We start from the raw sequence: 18845 nt of genomic DNA on the forward strand, positions 1-18845 counted from the left end.
TAAAACAATTTTTTTTAGCTGGAGTCAGTTTTAACCATCTGTCTCTGAGTAAAAATAGGATGCAGGCTTGTATATATCAGCTGTTGAAGAAAACCAAGTTTGGCAGAAAGAATTAAAGAAGAATTGTATATCAATTTTCAAGACCATGCTAAGGAGTAACAAAATATCCAAAGTAAGTACTAACTTACATGCACACATCTATCTCCTTTCCTCCCTGTTCCTGATCATTCTTTGATTGAACATCACTGCAATTAGACTTGTGCCACCAATTCACAGCCTGAGGAAGTGGCAGAGTAGAGACATAAAAGTGATTTGCCCAATTTGAGTGACAACATTGGGGTGGTGGGAGATGATAACATCAGGTACTCTCCAAGAATTTGGAATTAATGGAAATAGAGCATGATCACTTTCTGAGAGTTAAAATAGACCATATCTTAAAACAGAGGACATCTCCCAAGTCAAAACTATCGTGATAGTATCAAAACATCACCACTAGGGTTGACCAAACGCAATGGAAATCCACCACATAATTAGTGAACAACTATAAAAACTATTACAATTCAAGGAGAATGGAGTCTGAGATGACAGGAAAAGAAGTGTGCATTTTTCAGGTTGTCTCTAATGTGTCCAGGGAAAAGGACACCCTGACCAGTTGACATCATCTGTCCTGTGCATCTGTTAGGGGAGTCCCACAATGGCGCCAGGCTACCATCTTGAAACACCAACTGTAACGACCACTCCCCATACTCTGGCTCCAGGTACATCCAATCTTCCGTCATCCACACTTCAGTTAAAGGTAATCCCAGCCTTCCAACTAACTCAGACCAAAAATCTTGGCGTCATTCCCGATTTCTCTTTCTATCAAATCCCACACCTGATCCATTAGCAAATGGTTCAGACTCTACTTTCCGAGCACATCTAGAAGCTGTCTACTTTGCACCACTCCCCTGCCATCAATCACCCTGTCCAAGCCACCATCATTTCATCCATCTTACTGCAAAGGCCTCCTAAACGTAGGTCTCCACACTTCTACCCTTGACCTCCCTCGCAGTCTATTCTCAGCTGCAACAGTAATTCTTTAAAAACACAAGTCTAATCATGTCACTTCTCTGCTTGAAGCTCTCCACTGGCTCCCATCTCAAAGTAAAAGCCAACGGCCTACGGTCGCCTCCTTGGCCCTACACAGTCCAGCCCCATCACTTTTCTCATCCCGTCTCCAGACCCGCTCCCTTGCTGCTCCTCACACACATCAGGTAGTTTGCCACCTCAGGGACTTAGCATCTACTATCCTGTCTGCCTGCTACATTTTCCCCTAAACATCTGAAATACTTGCTTCTTCAAAACTTAAATCAAATTGCATCCCACTGAGGCCTCACTTGACCACTCTATTTAAAAGAGCAAACTTCCCCCCACTGCACCTCCATTTCCATGTCTTTTCTGCTGCCTTATTTTTCTTCATTCCATGTATCACCATATAACATGTTCTGCCACATATTTAAGTACTTTTCATTGTTTCTCGCTCCTTCTAGAATTTAAGCTCCAATTAAGGCCGGGATTTCAACCATAGTGTTCACTGACACACTGCCAATACCTAGAAGAGTGACTGGTACAGAGTAGATGCTCAATACACATTTGTTGAATGAAAAAATTTGGCTTCAAAAATGCACCTGAGTGAATGACTTCCTCTCCTCACAGCCTTGTTCTCTATAAAAAGGGTCCAAGCTCCATCAGCTTTGAGATTCTCCTAGATCTGCTCCCCAACCCTCCCTCTCAACCCTTTGCTGGATCTGGTGTCTTCAGTTGCCATTCTGTTGCCAAACCTGGATTCCGCCTCCCTTCCTGGCCCTTTGAATATATTACATACTTGGACCATCTGCATGATTTTTCAATGCCCATGTTACCTCTGGACTGAGCCTTCAGGATTACCCTTAATGTCCTCAAGCTAGTACTGGCCCAACTATGCCCAGCTCAAACCTGAGACCAAGGGCCTAAGAACCTGACATCACAGAAGAGTTCAGAATACTGACCTATAAGCAAGGGCACTGTGATTCCGTGGGAAGTGAGGTTTCTCCTGGCAAATGAGTAAGTTGGCATTTTATGTTTGTAGCCTAATATACAACATATACTTGCACTGGGTGGTGTAATTTCATCACTAAGCTGCTAGAGAATTTTGGCTACATAAGAACAATTTACTATCTCGACTCTCAAAACTAAGCTTCAGACCTTAATCCTGTCCATCTGAATAGTTGACAGCTGGCTGCCCCTGATAACCTCTGTCTCTATATCTGCAACGTGACACCTGACTATAGATAAGAAAGTCGATGTCCAAGAGTGTCACCTGCTCATGTTCTCAGCACGTGAGCATGCACCCACACTTAATGCACGTACAGTCACCTCACCCCAAATTCTTTTGGTAGATGAGAGTATGTTTCTCCCCACCACTCCAGGATCTGCTGCAGTGACCACTTACAGGAAGGGGACAGAGGAGAGGGAGAGTGGGATGATTTACCTGATGGAGGGAGAAGTGAGAATGCCTTGGGTATCTGAGGAAGGCCCCCCACATATTTGTAAAGGAGGGAAAAGCACACTAATCAACCAACTTTTCTAATATGCTGAGACGTAGGAAACCCAAGTAGTTGACTCCACGATGCTAAATTTATCTTTATGTTAATGCAATTTAATGAGCACTTACTGAGCCCCTACAAAGTGCAAAGTGCTGCTCTGGGTACTTGGGGACTTGCACAAATGACATGATAGCATCTGTCTCAAAAAGCGTGTAATATGGTAAGGTCTGAAGACACGAGCTCCACTGCAAGGGAGGATGGGATAAGTGTGCAACAGAGGTTTAGAGCATGAAGGAGATCGTGCAGGAACTGGAACACGCAGTGAGCTTCAGGAAGGAGGGGCCGTAAGAAGCAGACATTGAAATGTACATACCATGTGAACTGGGGAATATTTCCTGTGGAAGGAAAGTGAGCCTGAGTGAAGTGACAGAGGCAGCAGGCAGCAGCCCAAGTTTAGGGAGTGGCAAACAGTTCAACTGGACTATAGCGTATAGACAAATGGGCTCGAGGGGGTGTCATGGGAAACAAGCTGCAAAGGTGTGTGTTTGGTGCTCCACTCTTGGGTCATAACTGACCCAGGTCGATTGTTTCTGCCCTTTGGTCCTGTTTCTCTTCAGCAAAACACCATTTATTTTTAAAACATGTAAGAGTCTGGATGAAAATCAAACATTTCCATGGTAAACCAATCCTATCTATTCAAATGTTAAGCAATGCAAACAACTGGAGTTCACACTTCCCTTACATGTCACCCCTTTGCTGGATATAATGGAAAAGTGAGAAATTAAGGGCCCAAAATAGAAACATGAGAACTTGTAATACATTCTTTGCATAAAATAAGCATTCAGGGCGGGAACTCTATCTCCTAAGTCATCTATCTGGTAGTTTTCTGGTCTTCACACTGTAAAAAGGAAACAGTAGGAGTTCCTGGCATACGCCTTTGAAACGACTTTAGGATGCATCAGGCTTTGAGTGTCACCAGGCACATTAAAAGACTACTGAATTAATAAGTAAATGAACACATGAGAGAAAGAGCCCTCAACCGCATGGTGAGGTGGCCAGTTTGCAATGAAGTGAGATGCAAGCATTTTTTGTTTGTTTTTAATGGTTGTCACAAGCCTCTGAGTTTCCTTCCACCGGGCCTGACACTGCTATAGCATTCCCGTGTCTGGGAGAAGCTTCAGGAAATGGTTATTGAATGGAGTGAAAGAACGAATGGTACAACTTGAACGGTGACATGGGAAAAGAAGTAGACATAGATTGTCACATTTATTTTTCCAGTTTGGCCCCTGTCCTCTTATTGTTGGCCCCAAGTGAATGGCAGAACTTGACCAGAGGTAAGAGTGATGGAAGGCTCTGTCGAGTACACAAAATCACAGATTCCTAAATTTGGAAAAAAAAATAATGTAGAGATCACCAAATACTGATCTGACCTCTCATGGGTGCAGTAATCCCTTCACAGACAATCCTCACTGGTGGTGACATCTTGAGCTCCCCTGAGCACTCGGAACTCACTACCTTAAGGCAGCCCATCCATATCTGGAATAGTTTAAATCGATGAAAGTTTTCTCCATTATATTGATATGAACTCTCCTTTCTCCTAGAAGTTTGGGCTACAATAGATAGGTGTCCTCCTACCTATTTGCCAAAGATAGAATCCTCATGCCCTCCGCTTCACCTACCGACAGCCCACAAGCTCTCTGCAACATCAGCTCATGCTCACCCACTTGGTAATTGAGGGGTGGTGGGGGAAGGGGCGAGCCAAAGAAGAGCTAGAGGAAAGAGAGGGTGTGTATCTGCCAAGATGAGCCACACAGCCTCCCGTCTTTCATACCCACACACTAGTTCATCAAGCCTTTACCTGTGGTGCTGATTCCAAGGACCTTTTCACTTTCTGGACTCAAACAAGCAGAATGCCTCCATGATTTAGCCACCCTGCATTTGTACCACATTAGATTTTAATTTAACATGACTTTGGAGTTCCGGGGTTAGACATAGGGGGACCAGGAAATGTTCTCAGCAGACCTGAATTCCAAGATCAGAATAGAGGCCAACTTGATACTCTACAGGTCTCTAGACTAAGGATGACTCACAAGCCAGGAAAAACACTGACCATCTGGCCCTTACAGCGCACTTACCCTGAGCTCTATACTGCTCTTTCAGCACAGACAGAATACTCAATGTGATCCTGATTCAGGAAGGCAAAGCTTCCAGAATCCCAGGAATGACCAAGCCCACACTCACTTTTGGCCCAGATACCCAAAAAAGTGACACATTTCAGGAAGTCAATGTTTGTACTAAACACAAGAAAATGATCCAAGGGGAAAAACATTTAAATCCTATAAGAAATGGAAAATTAAGTGGGATTTATTCTTTCCAACCTTACCACAACATTAGGAAGTGGTAGTATTGTCATCATTCCTGTTTTACAGACAAAGAAAATGAGGTACAGGGAGGCAAAGTAACTTGTCAAGGTCATGTGGCTAGTAAGGGGTGACACTGGGGGGTTGAACCCCAGTTCCAGAGGTCATGCTCTCATAGAACCTCTCAATCACTGTCACGACTTGTTCTGGGATCAAATCAAGCCCAAGAACAAAAGAGGAAGATAAAACATTAATACAAATGGTTTTGCCAGGTTAACACTGAGATCTGGTCAGCTGCAAATTCAAAAAAGTGATTATTCACTTAATTATTAATCAATCACTTCCCTTCTTTGAAGTCCGATTGTATTCTGTGACACCTCTATTAGGTATTTATTACACTTCACCTTATGTGACAACCATGTGACATATGTGATGGTTGGCACTCCACAAGTACTAAATAAATACTCTTGACTGTAATTGGAAAACCACTGCAGGAAGCTAATTTTCATCTCTACACATATTTCTTTTATTCATTATAAGTAAAATCTAGATTTGTAAGCTCACTAAGTCTAGGACCCTGTTATTTATTAGTCATGATGCTAAAATCATTCAAATACATTTTATATTCCAAATGGGCATGCTTTCAGGTGCTACTAAAGTTGGATATGGAAACCCCTACATGTGTGGTAGCAGCAGGAATAGGCCGAATTGAAGTAAGTCCCTCCCTTCCTTCGTCATTGGGTTAACTGCAAAAATTCTAGTCCCCTCCTCTAGGACTATACTTAACAACTTTGTAGTCAGGCAGGGCCATTTGATTTGCTTTGGCCAGTGAAATGTGAGGGGTTGGGGCAACATACAAGAAGATGAAGCCTCTCTCAGCAGAGGTCTCTGAGTGAATGTGGTGAACAGGGCCCTTTCTTAACCCACACTGGACTTGTAACATGAGAGAGAAAAATATTTTGTTGTGTTACTCTGCTCAGCTTTGGGAGTTGTTTCTTACTGTATCATGCTGCAGCTTAACTTGATCTATACATTTCCAAGTCCCAAATCTACTTCAATGATCCAGCATTTTGGTTACTTTTCCCCTTCCTTAACTCACGGTTGACACATGCAAGTTTCCCTCCTTTACCATCCCCACCTAATCTTCGCTGTGGAATGCCCTCTGAGAAGTGGGTGACAAAGATTCTCTCCTTGACCAAACTCTAGTCAGGCTCCTCTGACCTCTTTTTCAACTAGACCCTGTCTGTGGGCATGTTCTCAAGAGCCCAACTTTAGCAAGAATCCTGTCAAGTCAGTTTAGCTAGAATCCTCCACCCTCCATATCTGATCGCTGATATCTAACTGACATCTGATCAGGTTCCTCATCTCCCAGCATCTCCCAAGTGATATCTGATCACCTTGGCCTGACCTCAGCAAGAATACTGGTAGGTTGGTTTAGCCTGAATCCCTCCCCTGACCCCTGATATTTCCTCTTAGTAATCTTCCTGTCCACTGACCACCACCCTGCTCCTTAGTTATAAATGCAACTATTCCTTGTTATATTCAGAGTTGAGTCCAATCTATCTCCCCTACTGCAAAACCCCACTATAGGGTTCCAGACAGCTATCGAGTTAGACCCCTAAATAAAGCCTGCCTTACCATTTCTTTAGCAAGTGTCATGAACAACTTCTTTTTTTAACAGGTATAAAGACTAAGACAGCACTAAGTGTCATAACTAACTCCATGGTTGCCAGGACATATGCCCTGGTGAAAACAACTTTTAGTCTGAATTTTCCCCCAGGGAGCTCAGCAACTCTTTCCAGGCACTGCCCAGATCTACCTCCCCAGTGTTTGGGAAAACAGTGGTGGTGCTGACAATCTTAAAGGTGACATTTCCAATGTCCTGGCCCACTCCCAAAAGGAAAGTTCACCAGGGTGAGGGAACACTTAAAGAGAATCTTTCCTCTCCTACGACTGTTTAAAGTAGGTTACCTACTTTAAAATCTACAACTCGTTGGCCTTCAGATTTTAGGAATTCATATTTCTTTATTTGTAAAAACAAGGGGCTCACAAGGGAAATGACTACAGTACCCCCCACCCCCGTTTAAAATCTATGACAAAAGATATGGAATTTCATTTTTGCTATTATGCCAATTACGTTTCAGCAGCATTTGAAAAATATTAAAAACTTAAAAAGAGGAAGCAAGAAAATCTGTATTCAAAACCCCAAAGCTGGCCTTTACAATGTCCCTGGGTGGTCCACATTTGCACTGGAAGATTTCATTTGGCATTTTAACTTATGTAAATAGCTTCTCACTTTCCTCTGAGCCTCAAAGCATTCAAAGGGGGATGATCCTCTTTCCAAATCAGCAGTAACCTACACCTTCTGAAAGTGAACAAAGTCACACTTTTCAAGGAAACAGGCAGAGACTTTTTTTGTTATTCTTTCTTTCACAAAATATATACCATTCCCACTACCCCTTGCTATTTTGATCCTAATGAGGCAGATGGTGAAATAGGAGACGTACCATCATTTACAGGGGACACTGTCAAAACAAAGAGTACCCACAGGGCCTACTTACCTTTTCAACCACCCAAACCCACCAACTACTGAAATTCCACAAGCTGATTCTGAGACAGAATGCCATGTCATCCCCTATCTGTGGGCTTACTGTCACACTCCACGGCTTGATAAACGCTTAAAGGCTTCCATATGTGCATTACAGGATCTAAACTACTTTCAAAGAAGAGGATGTCTTTCCATTTCAATTACTAAAATCTTCAGCTTGTCAAACAAAGAAATGGGTACTGTTTCAGGTTAGAGTAGAAAAATCTGCATTCTAAAAGGGAAACTGATTGTAGGCAAAGCATATGAAATACGGTGTCACTGTTTATCCCGTAGCGCCATTTAAAACATACATACACACTGCTTTTGACTTCAGTCTAGACATTAGTATAAAATAGAAATCTGACAAATGAATCAAAATGTCCCCTCTTCTCACCAAAAAGGAACCAAAGCACTGTACTGCTCAGAGGAGAGTGTCAGATCAAAGGCAGATCAAGAGAATTAGCCCAGGAGGTGCATAAAGGAAAACACCAGACTCAAACCATCCTGCCTGTCACTTCTAGACTGAAAGGATGTCCTCCTCAAAACACCCCTCCCCCAGCAGAAAGGCTCCATGTGATCCCGATTCAGCAAGGCAAGGCTTTCAGAATTCTAGGCATTACCAAGCCCACACCGAGACTGGGCCCAGACGTGCAATGGGGGCTACATTTCAGGAAGTGAATGTTTTTACTAAACACATGAAAATGATCCAAGGGGAAAGAATTAAATCTTATAATAAAAGGAAAATGAAGTGGAATCTATTCTGACTAATATTTCAGGTCAACAAAGCTCGTACAAGGACCCCTCAGGGAGCCTAGAGCCTAGAACGGGAAGGAGGCACGTACACAAGTAGAATTCAAAATAAAAATCTTTTAAAAACATACCTTTAGTTCAAAGGAGAACAAGACCATACACATCCCTGAGAAGAGAAAGCTAGAAGGTGATATATAGTTGCTATTAGATAATAAAAAGCATCTTCCACGCACTGAGCATGTGCCATGTAGTAGACTCTGTACTCTCATTACCTGCAATCCTCACAACAACTTTGCATTTTATCTCCATTTTACAGATGAAGAAACTGAGGCTCTAACAGGCTACAAGTGGGATATTTGTCTTCTTCTTTCCATTACCTTATCCCTCTTAGACGTTATGCTCTTATGTTGTAAAACACCAAACAAATAAATGCACTTACATTATAGAAGGGAAGATTTCAATGAGAAAACCAAACACCTAACACAGGGGTTCTTAACCTTGGCCTTATTAACATTTTGGGCGGGATAATTCTTTCTCCTGGGGACTATCCTGTGACTTGTTCAGCAGCAGTCCTGACTTGTACCCATTACATATCTGCCTGTAACCACCGTCTCTCTCCAGTTGGGATAACCAAAAATGTCTCCAGAAATTGCCAAATGTCCCCTGAAGTAGACAATCGCTCCTGGCTGAGAATCACTGAAATAAAAGCCACTGGAAACCACTACGCTGTACACCTGAAAAAAATATAAAATAATATAGAATGTCAGCCATAATTCAAAAAAGAATAGTCATGGGATATAAAGTACAGCATAGGGACTATAGTCAATAATATTGTAATAATCACGTACAGTGTCAAATGGGTAATAGACTCATTGGGGTTATCACTTTGTGAGATATATAAATATCTCATCACTATGTTGTTTTATACCTGAAACTAGTAATAATAATAATAATGATGATAGTGATAAACACTGGAGTGGGTCGATTTTTGCCTATAAAACATTAAATAGAGGGAAGACAGCTATGTACACAGTCACCTGTCTGAGGGCAGGAGATGGGATCGGTAGCTCTGCAGTTCCTTCTGGCCCTGTCTACCTTGAGTTTCAGCCACATAGACAAAGGCTGGGACCCGATTCCTGGCAACTACCCCACAATGACATGGAACATACTGCACCTGTGCTAGATAATTGCATGCTCTTCAAACTGGCATTGCGTGCCCCTGGTGTCCACAAAGGCTTTCTAAAGAACATGCAGGCTTAGGAAGAGCTAGTGACATTCACTCAGTAATCCTCTCCCACCTCCAATTTCACAAAAGCCCTTCTTCCATGTGGTCAGAGGGAAAAGAAAAGAAACCCAAATCTTACAGTGAGGCTTGACCACAAGGTATAAAAATACCCATTTGTCGAAGAGCTCCTTCAGGTACTTTTTAAATAGAAGTTGGTGTAATATTTGAATCCATTCTTTTATTGGATTCAAAGAATGACATTATCATTTTCTTCATAAATATCAAAGTTTACAATATTCTGGAAATCACATTCATTGTGATTCTTTAAATTTCCTATGAAAACTGTCAAATGCCAACCTACAATGTGTGGAGGTGAGGGAGTAGCAGAATTTTCAAAAGCCCTTTAGAGGTTATACTACAATAATCAAAAGACTATGATGTTGGCATAAAAACAGATACATAGAGGCTGCTGGATGGCTCAGTTGGTTAGCGCGCGAGCTCTTAACAACATGGTTGCCGGTTCGATTCCCACCTGGGCCAGTGAGCTGCACCCTCCACAACTAGATTGAAGACAACAAGCTGTCGCTGAGCTGCTGGTGGGGCAGCCAGATGGCTCAGGTGATTAGTGGGAGAGGTCTTAACAAGGCTGCCAATTCAATTCCTGCATGGGATGGTGGGCTGCGCCCCCTGCAACTAAGATTGAAAACAGCAACTGGACTTGGAGCTGAGCTGCGCCCTCCACAACTAGATTGAAGGACAGTGACTTGACTTGGAGCTGATGGGCCCTGGAGAAACACACTGTTCCCAAATATTCCCCAATTAAAATTTTTTTTTTTAATTTAAAAGATTAAAAAACAAAAAACAGATACATAGATCAATAGAATAGAGAGCCCAGAAATAAATCCTTGCTTATATGGTCAATTAATCTATGACAATGGAGGCAAGGATATGCAAAGGGGTAAAGATAAGTGGTATTGGCAAAACTGGAGAGGAGACACATGCAAAAAAAAAAGAAATTGGACTACTTTCTTACACCACATACAAAAATAACCTCAAAATGGATTAAAGACTTAAATGTAAGACCTGAAACCATAAAACTCCTAGAAGAAAATATAGCTCTTAGAAATGAGCCTCCTCAGCTAAGGGAAACAAAAGAAAAAAAATAAACAAATTGGACTAGATCAAACTAATAAGCTTTTGCACAGTGAAGGAAACTATCAAGGAAACAAGACAAGCTACTGAATGGGAGATATTTGTAAATAATACCTCCAATAAGGGGTTAATATCCAAAATATATAATGAACTCATACAACTTAACAGCAAAATAACAAACCAATTAAACAATGGGCAGAGGACCTGAATGGATTTTTTTCCAAAGAGGACATACAGATGGCCAATAGACATATGAAGAGATGCTCAACATTACCAATCATCAGAGAAATGCAAATAAAAAACACAATGAGAGAACATCTCACATAGGTCAGAATGGCTACTATCACTAAATCAACAAATAGTAAATGCTGGCGAAGATATGAGCCCTCATGTACTGTTGGTGAGATAGTAAATTGGTGTACCCACTATGGAAAATAATATGGTGATTCCTCAAAAATTAAAAATACTGCTGCCATACGATCCAGCAATTCCACTTCTGGGTATTTATCTAAAGAAAACAAAAACACTGTTCCGAAAAAATATAGGCACCCCTATATTCATTGCAGCATTACAAGTAATAGCCAAGATATGGAAGTAACCTAAGTGCCCATCAACAGGTGGATGAATAAAGAAAATGTGATATATATTAAAAATGGAGTATTATTCAGCCATAAAAAAGAAGGAAATCCTGCCATTTGTAATGTCGATGGACCTAGAGGGTATTCATGCTAAGTGAAATAAATCAGACAGAGAAAGACAAATGCCACATGATTTCACTTGTATGTGGAATCTGAAAAAAAAAAAAAAAAGGATAAACAAAACAGAAACAGACCCACCCATAGATATAGAGAAGAAGCTGATGCTTGCCAAAGGGAGGGGGCTGAGGTGATGGGGAAATTAATTCATTAAATAAATAAATAAATAAATAAATAAATAAATAAATTCATGCATTCCTTTTTTTAATTAAAGTTTTCTGGGGTGACAATTGTTAGTAAAGTTACACAGATTTCAGGTGTACAATTCTGTAGTACATCATCTGTATCTCAGTACCATTTGCGACAACATGGATGGATCTTGAGATTATAATGTTAAGCAAAATGAGTCAGACTGAAAAAGTCAAGAACCATATGATTTCACTGACATGTGGTATATAAAACTGAAAAGAACAAAAGAACAAGACAAACAAATGAAGAAACAAAAACTCGCAGACGTAGACAATAGTTTAGTGGTTACTAGAGGGCAAGGGGGGAGGGTGGTTCTAGAAGAGAGTAAACGGGGTTATATATATGGTGATGGAAGGAGAACTGACTCTGGGTGGTAAACACATACTATGAGGTATAGATGAGGAATGGGAGAAGATTTTTGCAAGCAACGCCTCCGATAAGGTGTGAATAGCCAAAATATATAAAGAACTCACACAACTCAACAACAAAAAAACAAACAACCCATTTATTCATTCTTCAGAGGTTATGGGAGAGAAACACTGTGGCATCATAATGAAGCACACTGGTATCTGTTCCTAGGCAGATCTGTTGATCAAGTGCAATCATCCTTTACAGTTCCTGAGACTTACTTTTATTATAAAGAATGCCCTTGACTCTAACAAATTTCTGCTTTGTGTTTTTGCCACACTGAGGGTATTAGCTGGTCCATACCCCAAAATGAAACTGGCTTGTTTTATAGTGTAACATGAATATGGATAAAGCATAAAAATGTTAGGCATTAAGTCAATCTTGGAAGCAAGTACAGCTACATGTGAGGATCTGAGGATTGATATGAACTAAAACAAAAGGGCATGTAGGTCATCTGTTAAGCAGAGATCCTCTCCGGGTTTACTATCAAATTAGTGTTCTGGATCCCGATGCAGCCACTATATCAGGTAAGCCCCAGAACACTTGGCAGCTTTGAATTCAGCTTTGAAGTAAATTCATCTTTGCAATGAGTAAAGTCTTGACGTGCGGCTACCCCTGCCAAATCCCCTTTCTGGGCTGTCTTAACTTGTGGACAGCTATGCATTTGGTGCTGAGCAATATACCTGCTGACACTTCAGAATCAAATGAGGGGCTTCAGCACACCTCAAGGGAAAGTAGGGGTTGCTTATCATCTGCCACACTGAGAGAGAGATGTCTAACTTTCTTGCTCCCCTTTGGTAACACATTTAGGCTTTTCCTATCTGGAGTGTGGGCATGTTCTTGAGGGACTCTCCATCCTGCCACAATAAAAAGTTACACTAAACAGTACTTTTTTGGCATCTCACCCAGGGCAACAATGAGATACGATGGGAAGAGAATAAACAGGCTTTGGAATTTGAAATCCAGCCTTTCCGCTAACTGGCTTCATGTGCCCTTGACAAGTGGCTTAATGTTTCCAAGCATCATATTTGTTGTTTACCAAATGAAGATTAAAGTGTCAGCCTCACAGGGATGTTGGCATGATTTGATGAACCCTGAATATGAACAGGGTAAGTGCCCAATGAATGGCAAACAGTGCCAGGGCTGCCTGCTACTCCCGAAGACCTCATTTGGTTCAAGCACGCATTAGTGTATGTTGTACCTACACCTGTGCGCCTCAAGCATGCCTTGGTAGCAAAATGTCCAAAATGTCCCGCTAGCCAAGAACATTTTTTCTTGGCTTCCTCTGGCCAAACAGATTTGCCTTGTTTTCAACACAGTTCAGCAGAGTGGCCTCTGCTCCCCGCTCCCTTTCTTAAAGAGTTCACTTGAACTAGTGGTTCTTAATCTCTTTTTAGGCACAAATACCCTATTTTTGTCCTAGAAAACTTCGTTTATGCACAAATGCATAAAATTTTATATCAGTTTTATCGAGTTCAATGACCACCTAAATATATCATGCACCTGCCCTCCACAATGCCTATGACTCCTGTTTAAGATGCCTCCTCTAAACAATGAATCAGGAGATGGCTTATGAACATGTGGGCTCCTCAGGGTTGCCATCTGGGCAGCAGTGTCTGTTACAATGCAAGCCTCACTCTGACATTCTGATGCCAGGCTCTCTGTAGAGAGGAAGCAAAGGAAGTGAGTTCAGGTAGTGATGACAAGTTCCCAGTCAAAAGGATACATTTTTACATGGACCTAGACAAAGGCTTATAAAATGTCAAACAAATAAGAATCAAATTAACTTTAGTTAATTTTCAAAAAAGTCAACCCCAGGAGTTCATTGTTCCAGCAAAGTTCCCTAAAGGACGTATTTTCTCACATTATCTAGGGGATTTAGGAGCCACAAAAGTTCCTAATAAAAGGGATCTCCATATCAAGGAAATTACTATTTACCTGGCATTTGAGATCCACAAAGTATTATAGGGAATTAGCTAACTTCGTTAAGGAGATAGAACCAAGACAACATTTAATTTCGAAAGAGCAATAGTCCTACTTTGGGTCTGCCACATCATCCACAGCAAAAAAAGTATGGCTATACTTGAGGCGTAAAGGAAATAACAATGGCTCACAGGGAAACTGAGCAGCAAACCCAAAAGAAACAGACAAGCTCGGCTTTTTGTTTCACAGAGGACACTAGCTAAAATGGATGAGTTTTGGTCTTAGAGTTGGACAGATCTGACTTGAATCCTACCTCTGCTATTTATTAACTATAACCTTGACTATGTCACGCAACTCAGTTTCATCACCTGCAAAACATGGATAATTATCTACTTCATAGGATTAATATAAGGAACAAAATGAGATAACATAAGAAAAGAGCCCGGTATTCAATAGATGAAAATTAACCAATAGAATTGTTCTTTAGTACAGAAGAGTAGAGTCAGACTGCCAGGTTCAAATCCTGTCTCTACAACTTATCAGCTGAGCAATTTTCAGAAAGTTACTTGACATCTTTGCGTCTTAGTTTCCTCATCTGTCAAATAGGAGTACAAATAATATAATACTTCATAAGATTTTGGTAAGGATTACGTAAATTAATACATGGAAAAGTAGTTAAAAAAAAGTAGTTTAAAATGTAATGCCTGTTCAAGTGCTAAATACATTTTAGTAAATGTAGTGTAATTCATTTACTAAATGTACTGAGCAATGCTAAATTGCTCAATATATTATCAACCTTTGTTTTATTTGGTGGAACAAAGTGTAAGGAGAACAAAGTGGTGAGGGAATATACTTATGTTTGCAACAGATGTGTATGTCCTTTTCATTTGATGCTAGATTAGTGACAGACAGAAACTGGGTGACAAGGGAGAATGAACGGCCCATTTAGGTACCTAACTGTGAATGTAGCCTATGCACACAGTCTGTGCTAAGAGACACGGCTGGATTTAAAGACCTGGTGTGTGTTTTACAAGACTGGGCCTCGAGGTTGTTCTGAGTACGGACAGCGCAGCACTCTGGATGGATCCCCAAGAATTTCTTGGGTTTGCACTGGAGTTAAGAGAAAGGCTTATTCAGCAAATGTAGACTCGGAAAAGAGTGTTTGAGGAAGTAAAAGGGATGGGAAGAAAGTTAAAGGGCCCGTTCTTAGACATAAAACAGGCTGACAGAAATGCTGGGTGACTTCCTCTTACTATCTTAGGAGTTAGAAAATAGAGACCAGGAACCACCACTGTAAGAATCTGCCCCATTGTCCTGTGAGTTGAGTTTTTTTCCTCTGCCTATACCCCAAATGGCGATTATACCTAATGATGTAGATCTTTAACACCAAAAGAGTTCAGGACATGTTTTCAATAGGAGAGGACAGGCTAGGTAGGAGGAGGAGCTGAGCCATCCCTCTCCTCTAGGGCACTGGGCAGCAGAGGCTGCAGTAGCCGAGGTCCAAATGGAGAGGAAGTAGGTGAATCTGTGCCTGAGGCCAGAGACAAGGAAGAAAAAGAGATGTTTTGGTCCCCAAACCGGGCCCAGAGCTGGACAGGCTGGGGAAAGCCTGAGCTGGGCCCAAACATCCCCACGATGGTGCTAGACGATTTTTAAGAGAAATGGCTCTTTGAGCACTGGGTCCTCAACACCTTAAGAAATTTGGAAGCGTTAGTGTCTATGAAGAGAACATTGGACAACTTAGTGGTAGGAGTGTCTGGTTTTATTTTATTGAGAAATATGGTCAGAAGCAGAGTTTGGGCTCTTTTTTCCCCACACCAAAACTTTCAGAGAAAATGTGGCATTTTAAATAATCGGAGAAAGTATTCATCCCATTCCCACTAGGACCCTTAGGATGCAACTTGCACTGAGAGCTCCATTTCAAATTTACTAACACTGATCATCATCTTTCTCTATAATTTCCACAATGAAAATATGTACATAGACAGTCACCCATATCTGTGCTAAATATAAGCCCTATGATGTCTTCTGCAGTTACAGATGCTTTACTGTTAGCTGAGATTTCTGCTAACCTGAAATATTTGGAAGCAATTTTTCATAACCTTGAACTACAAGAAGTCTAACATGCCCACTTGAAATGCATTCCAGGCAAGAAAATGGCTGGCTACTTTTTCCTGCCCCCTTACCTAGATAGATGTAGCAGAGGCCAGGATAATGATTGTATTCCATCTTCGGCATTTTTGTTGAGTCTCTGATTTCCTAAGCAATTTCCTGTCCTGATCCTGGGTTTCTGCTTAACCTTATTAGCGGAGGTACAAATCATGAGACTCTGGCACACTCAGTTCCCATCGGTGCTGCCAGGATCACAGCCCTCATGATGACGACGCACAGATTTATAAGGCCAGAGTGATTTTCGGGAGTGGGAGTAGGGGAAGGAGAGCCACGCAGCCGGTAAGGTGTTTACGAAAACACATCCCCCACCCGCACTTTTTTGCAGCCTTGAGAGAAACTGACATCTTCCTGCGTGCGTGTTAATTAATGCCCTGCTGGAAGTACATTCGCTCCCTCCAAGTTGGCCGGTAGCAACAGCATCTAAGACCTTTGCAGACAGCTGAGAATGTAATCAAACAGCATCCTTTCCCTTCCTCTGCAGCTCCCTCCTCCTTCCAGGGCCGTCTGCTGGTGGCCCAGAGGGGTGCGGATCTCACTGCCGCTGGCCTTCTGCTCCCCAAGAGAAGACCGAGGCGGGGCTCCCCGGGACGCCCCTCCCCGCCCACAAGGTGGGCGACAAGGTGAAGACACCACGACCCCTCCTCTGCACTCACCTCTCGGCTCTGCTGGGAGAGCTGCAGGAAGGGGCTGCCGCTGGAGGGCTCTGGCCACCTTAGGGCGCAGCGGAGCACGCAGGATCCTGCGCGGGGGCCGCGGCAAGGGTCCGGCTGCGGCTGCAGGGGCCGCACTACTGCTGAGAAGGGGCGCCGACGCGGCGGCGGGAGAGCTCGACACCCCCCTTCTGTTTACCTGGACGCGCTCGGCGGCGGCTGCTCTGGATTCCCCGAGCGCGGCGGCGGCTCCCGGGCGACTCCGGAGGGCGGCAGGCGCGGCGCGCGCAGGATGTGCTGTCTCACGCTGCGCCGGCCGCTCGGCTCACGCTCCTCTGGGAGCCAGCACTTCCTCTCTCTCCCTGAGCCTGACACTGACAGCTCCCGGGAGCACCCAGTCTGCGGGGCTCGCCCCGCCCCCGGCCCACGCCCTCCACGCCCCGCGCCCCTCCCGCGGGAGCGTCCTCCGCTCCCCCGCTGCCTCACCGGGTCTCTCGAGGAGGGAGTGGCGCTGGTCCAGAAGCGGGAGGCGAGCAGGCAACCAGCGGAGGTCAATCGGTCTATCCCTATGCAATCTGCAGGACTCACACCTAAGTTGCTACAAACAGAAGAGTTTCAGTGTTTTGGGAGCCCCTGCTGACATGCCAACATTAAACAACTTGCAGTCCCAGACAATTACTTTAAGGTTATTTAAATAGAAATAGTAAGCTCAGATCCCATCCATCTGCTACACACAGACTTATATGTCTGATTTATCCCTATTTTTTCCCAGAAGAAAAAAATACCTATAGCTTGCCTCCACAACATTGTTTCTTAGAGTCCTAGCTTTTAAAATCCTGGGTATCCATTCTTGGACTGCCCCCAAACCTTGCCATAACTGCTAAATGTTAAGGCCCAGGAATGGATTTTGGGGTTCTAATCAACTCAGGTTTGGCACCACTATATAGGTAAGCTTTTCATCATGTTTCTTGAGTATCTATGTGTAATAATCCTAACTGGAACTTTAAGGGAACATAGTCAGTTGGAAGGATCTGTGAGAGGAGCTAGGGCTTATGGAAATTCTCACACTCGAGAAATGGTGAGAACCCTATAGGAAGAACTCTGTTGATAATAATACTCTGTGGTTCTAATTTCCCTCTGACTTAACTTCCATTTTCCCTTATATAAATACCCTCCCTTATATAAATGGCACTTAAGCCGGCGTGTGCACATGGCTTGCCATGTCTGCATGCACTGGATTGCAACTCTTCTTCCTGGAATAAATGCTTTTTGGTGACGAAACATGTAGTTGATAATTATTTTTCAGTTGACATGTTTGGTCATTGTACACATTAGAATGAAAGTTAATTAAAGAGCAAGGACTGTATCTTATTCACTGCGGTAGCCCCAATACCTACAACAGTGTTTGATGCATAATAGTTGCGTAAATATGTATGAATTTATTCAGTCAGCAAGTACTACACTAATTTCAAAATAAATCTATATCTGGTTGTAAATACAATACCATACTTATCTATAAAATGGCCATCCCTGTTCCAATTTTTGCCTACCTGGCAAATTATTGTGACCATAAATATGGTTAAAAAAGAGACAGGTGAAATATCTTTAAATAGAAAGAATTCAAGATATTGCAGAAGAAAAACTCTATGAAACAAATACTTGCCTCTGCCATGTATTGGATACTTACTACAATCATGTACTGCTTAACAACAGGGATATGTTATAAAAAATTCACCGTTAAGTGATTTCCTGGTTGTGCAAACATCACAGAGTGTACTGTTAAAAAATAAAAGTTAACCAAGTAAATTTGAAAATCTAATTGGCTTTATTTAGTGGTTTATGAATCAAGCAGCATCCCACTTAGCAACTAAGTTCCCAGTACTCAGAGGAGTTGAACAAAATGGAAGGTTTTTATAGGAAGAAAGATGTGGCAAGGGAGTTATCAACAAAAGAAAACAAAGGATTAATTTTAGACCAGGACGGCTTCTTTTGGGAGGAAGGGAATGGCAAGGATTTTTATCATGCAGATTGCCTCTTCTTTCTGTGGGGATGTGGAAGTGGATTGTGGAGAGGGTCTCAGTGACAGATTCCTTCATTGGTGTTGACCAGA

The 18845-nt window shown here is 42.3% G+C and overlaps 1 protein-coding gene across 9 annotated transcripts in view; it reads right to left on the minus strand.

The window, feature by feature from the left end:
- Window positions 1-17387, minus strand: part of DYNC1I1 (dynein cytoplasmic 1 intermediate chain 1) — a 289513-nt gene extending 272126 nt beyond the window's left edge. The window contains exon 1 of one of the 9 annotated variants that reach the window (XM_088797746.1): window positions 17222-17387. The gene's annotated coding sequence lies outside the window, so the exon portion shown is untranslated. Of the gene's footprint in view, window positions 1-16099; window positions 16119-16738 lie in introns of those variants that run through there. The other 8 variants (XM_088797748.1, XM_088797745.1, XM_088797744.1 and 5 more) reach the window with 8 other exon arrangements.
- Window positions 17388-18845: the final 1458 nt, after the last annotated feature.

This window comes from Rhinolophus sinicus, chromosome 4 (genome assembly GCF_057876585.1).
Source record: "Rhinolophus sinicus isolate RSI-liver-muscle chromosome 4, RSI-T2T, whole genome shotgun sequence".
NCBI lineage: Eukaryota > Metazoa > Chordata > Mammalia > Chiroptera > Rhinolophidae > Rhinolophus > Rhinolophus sinicus.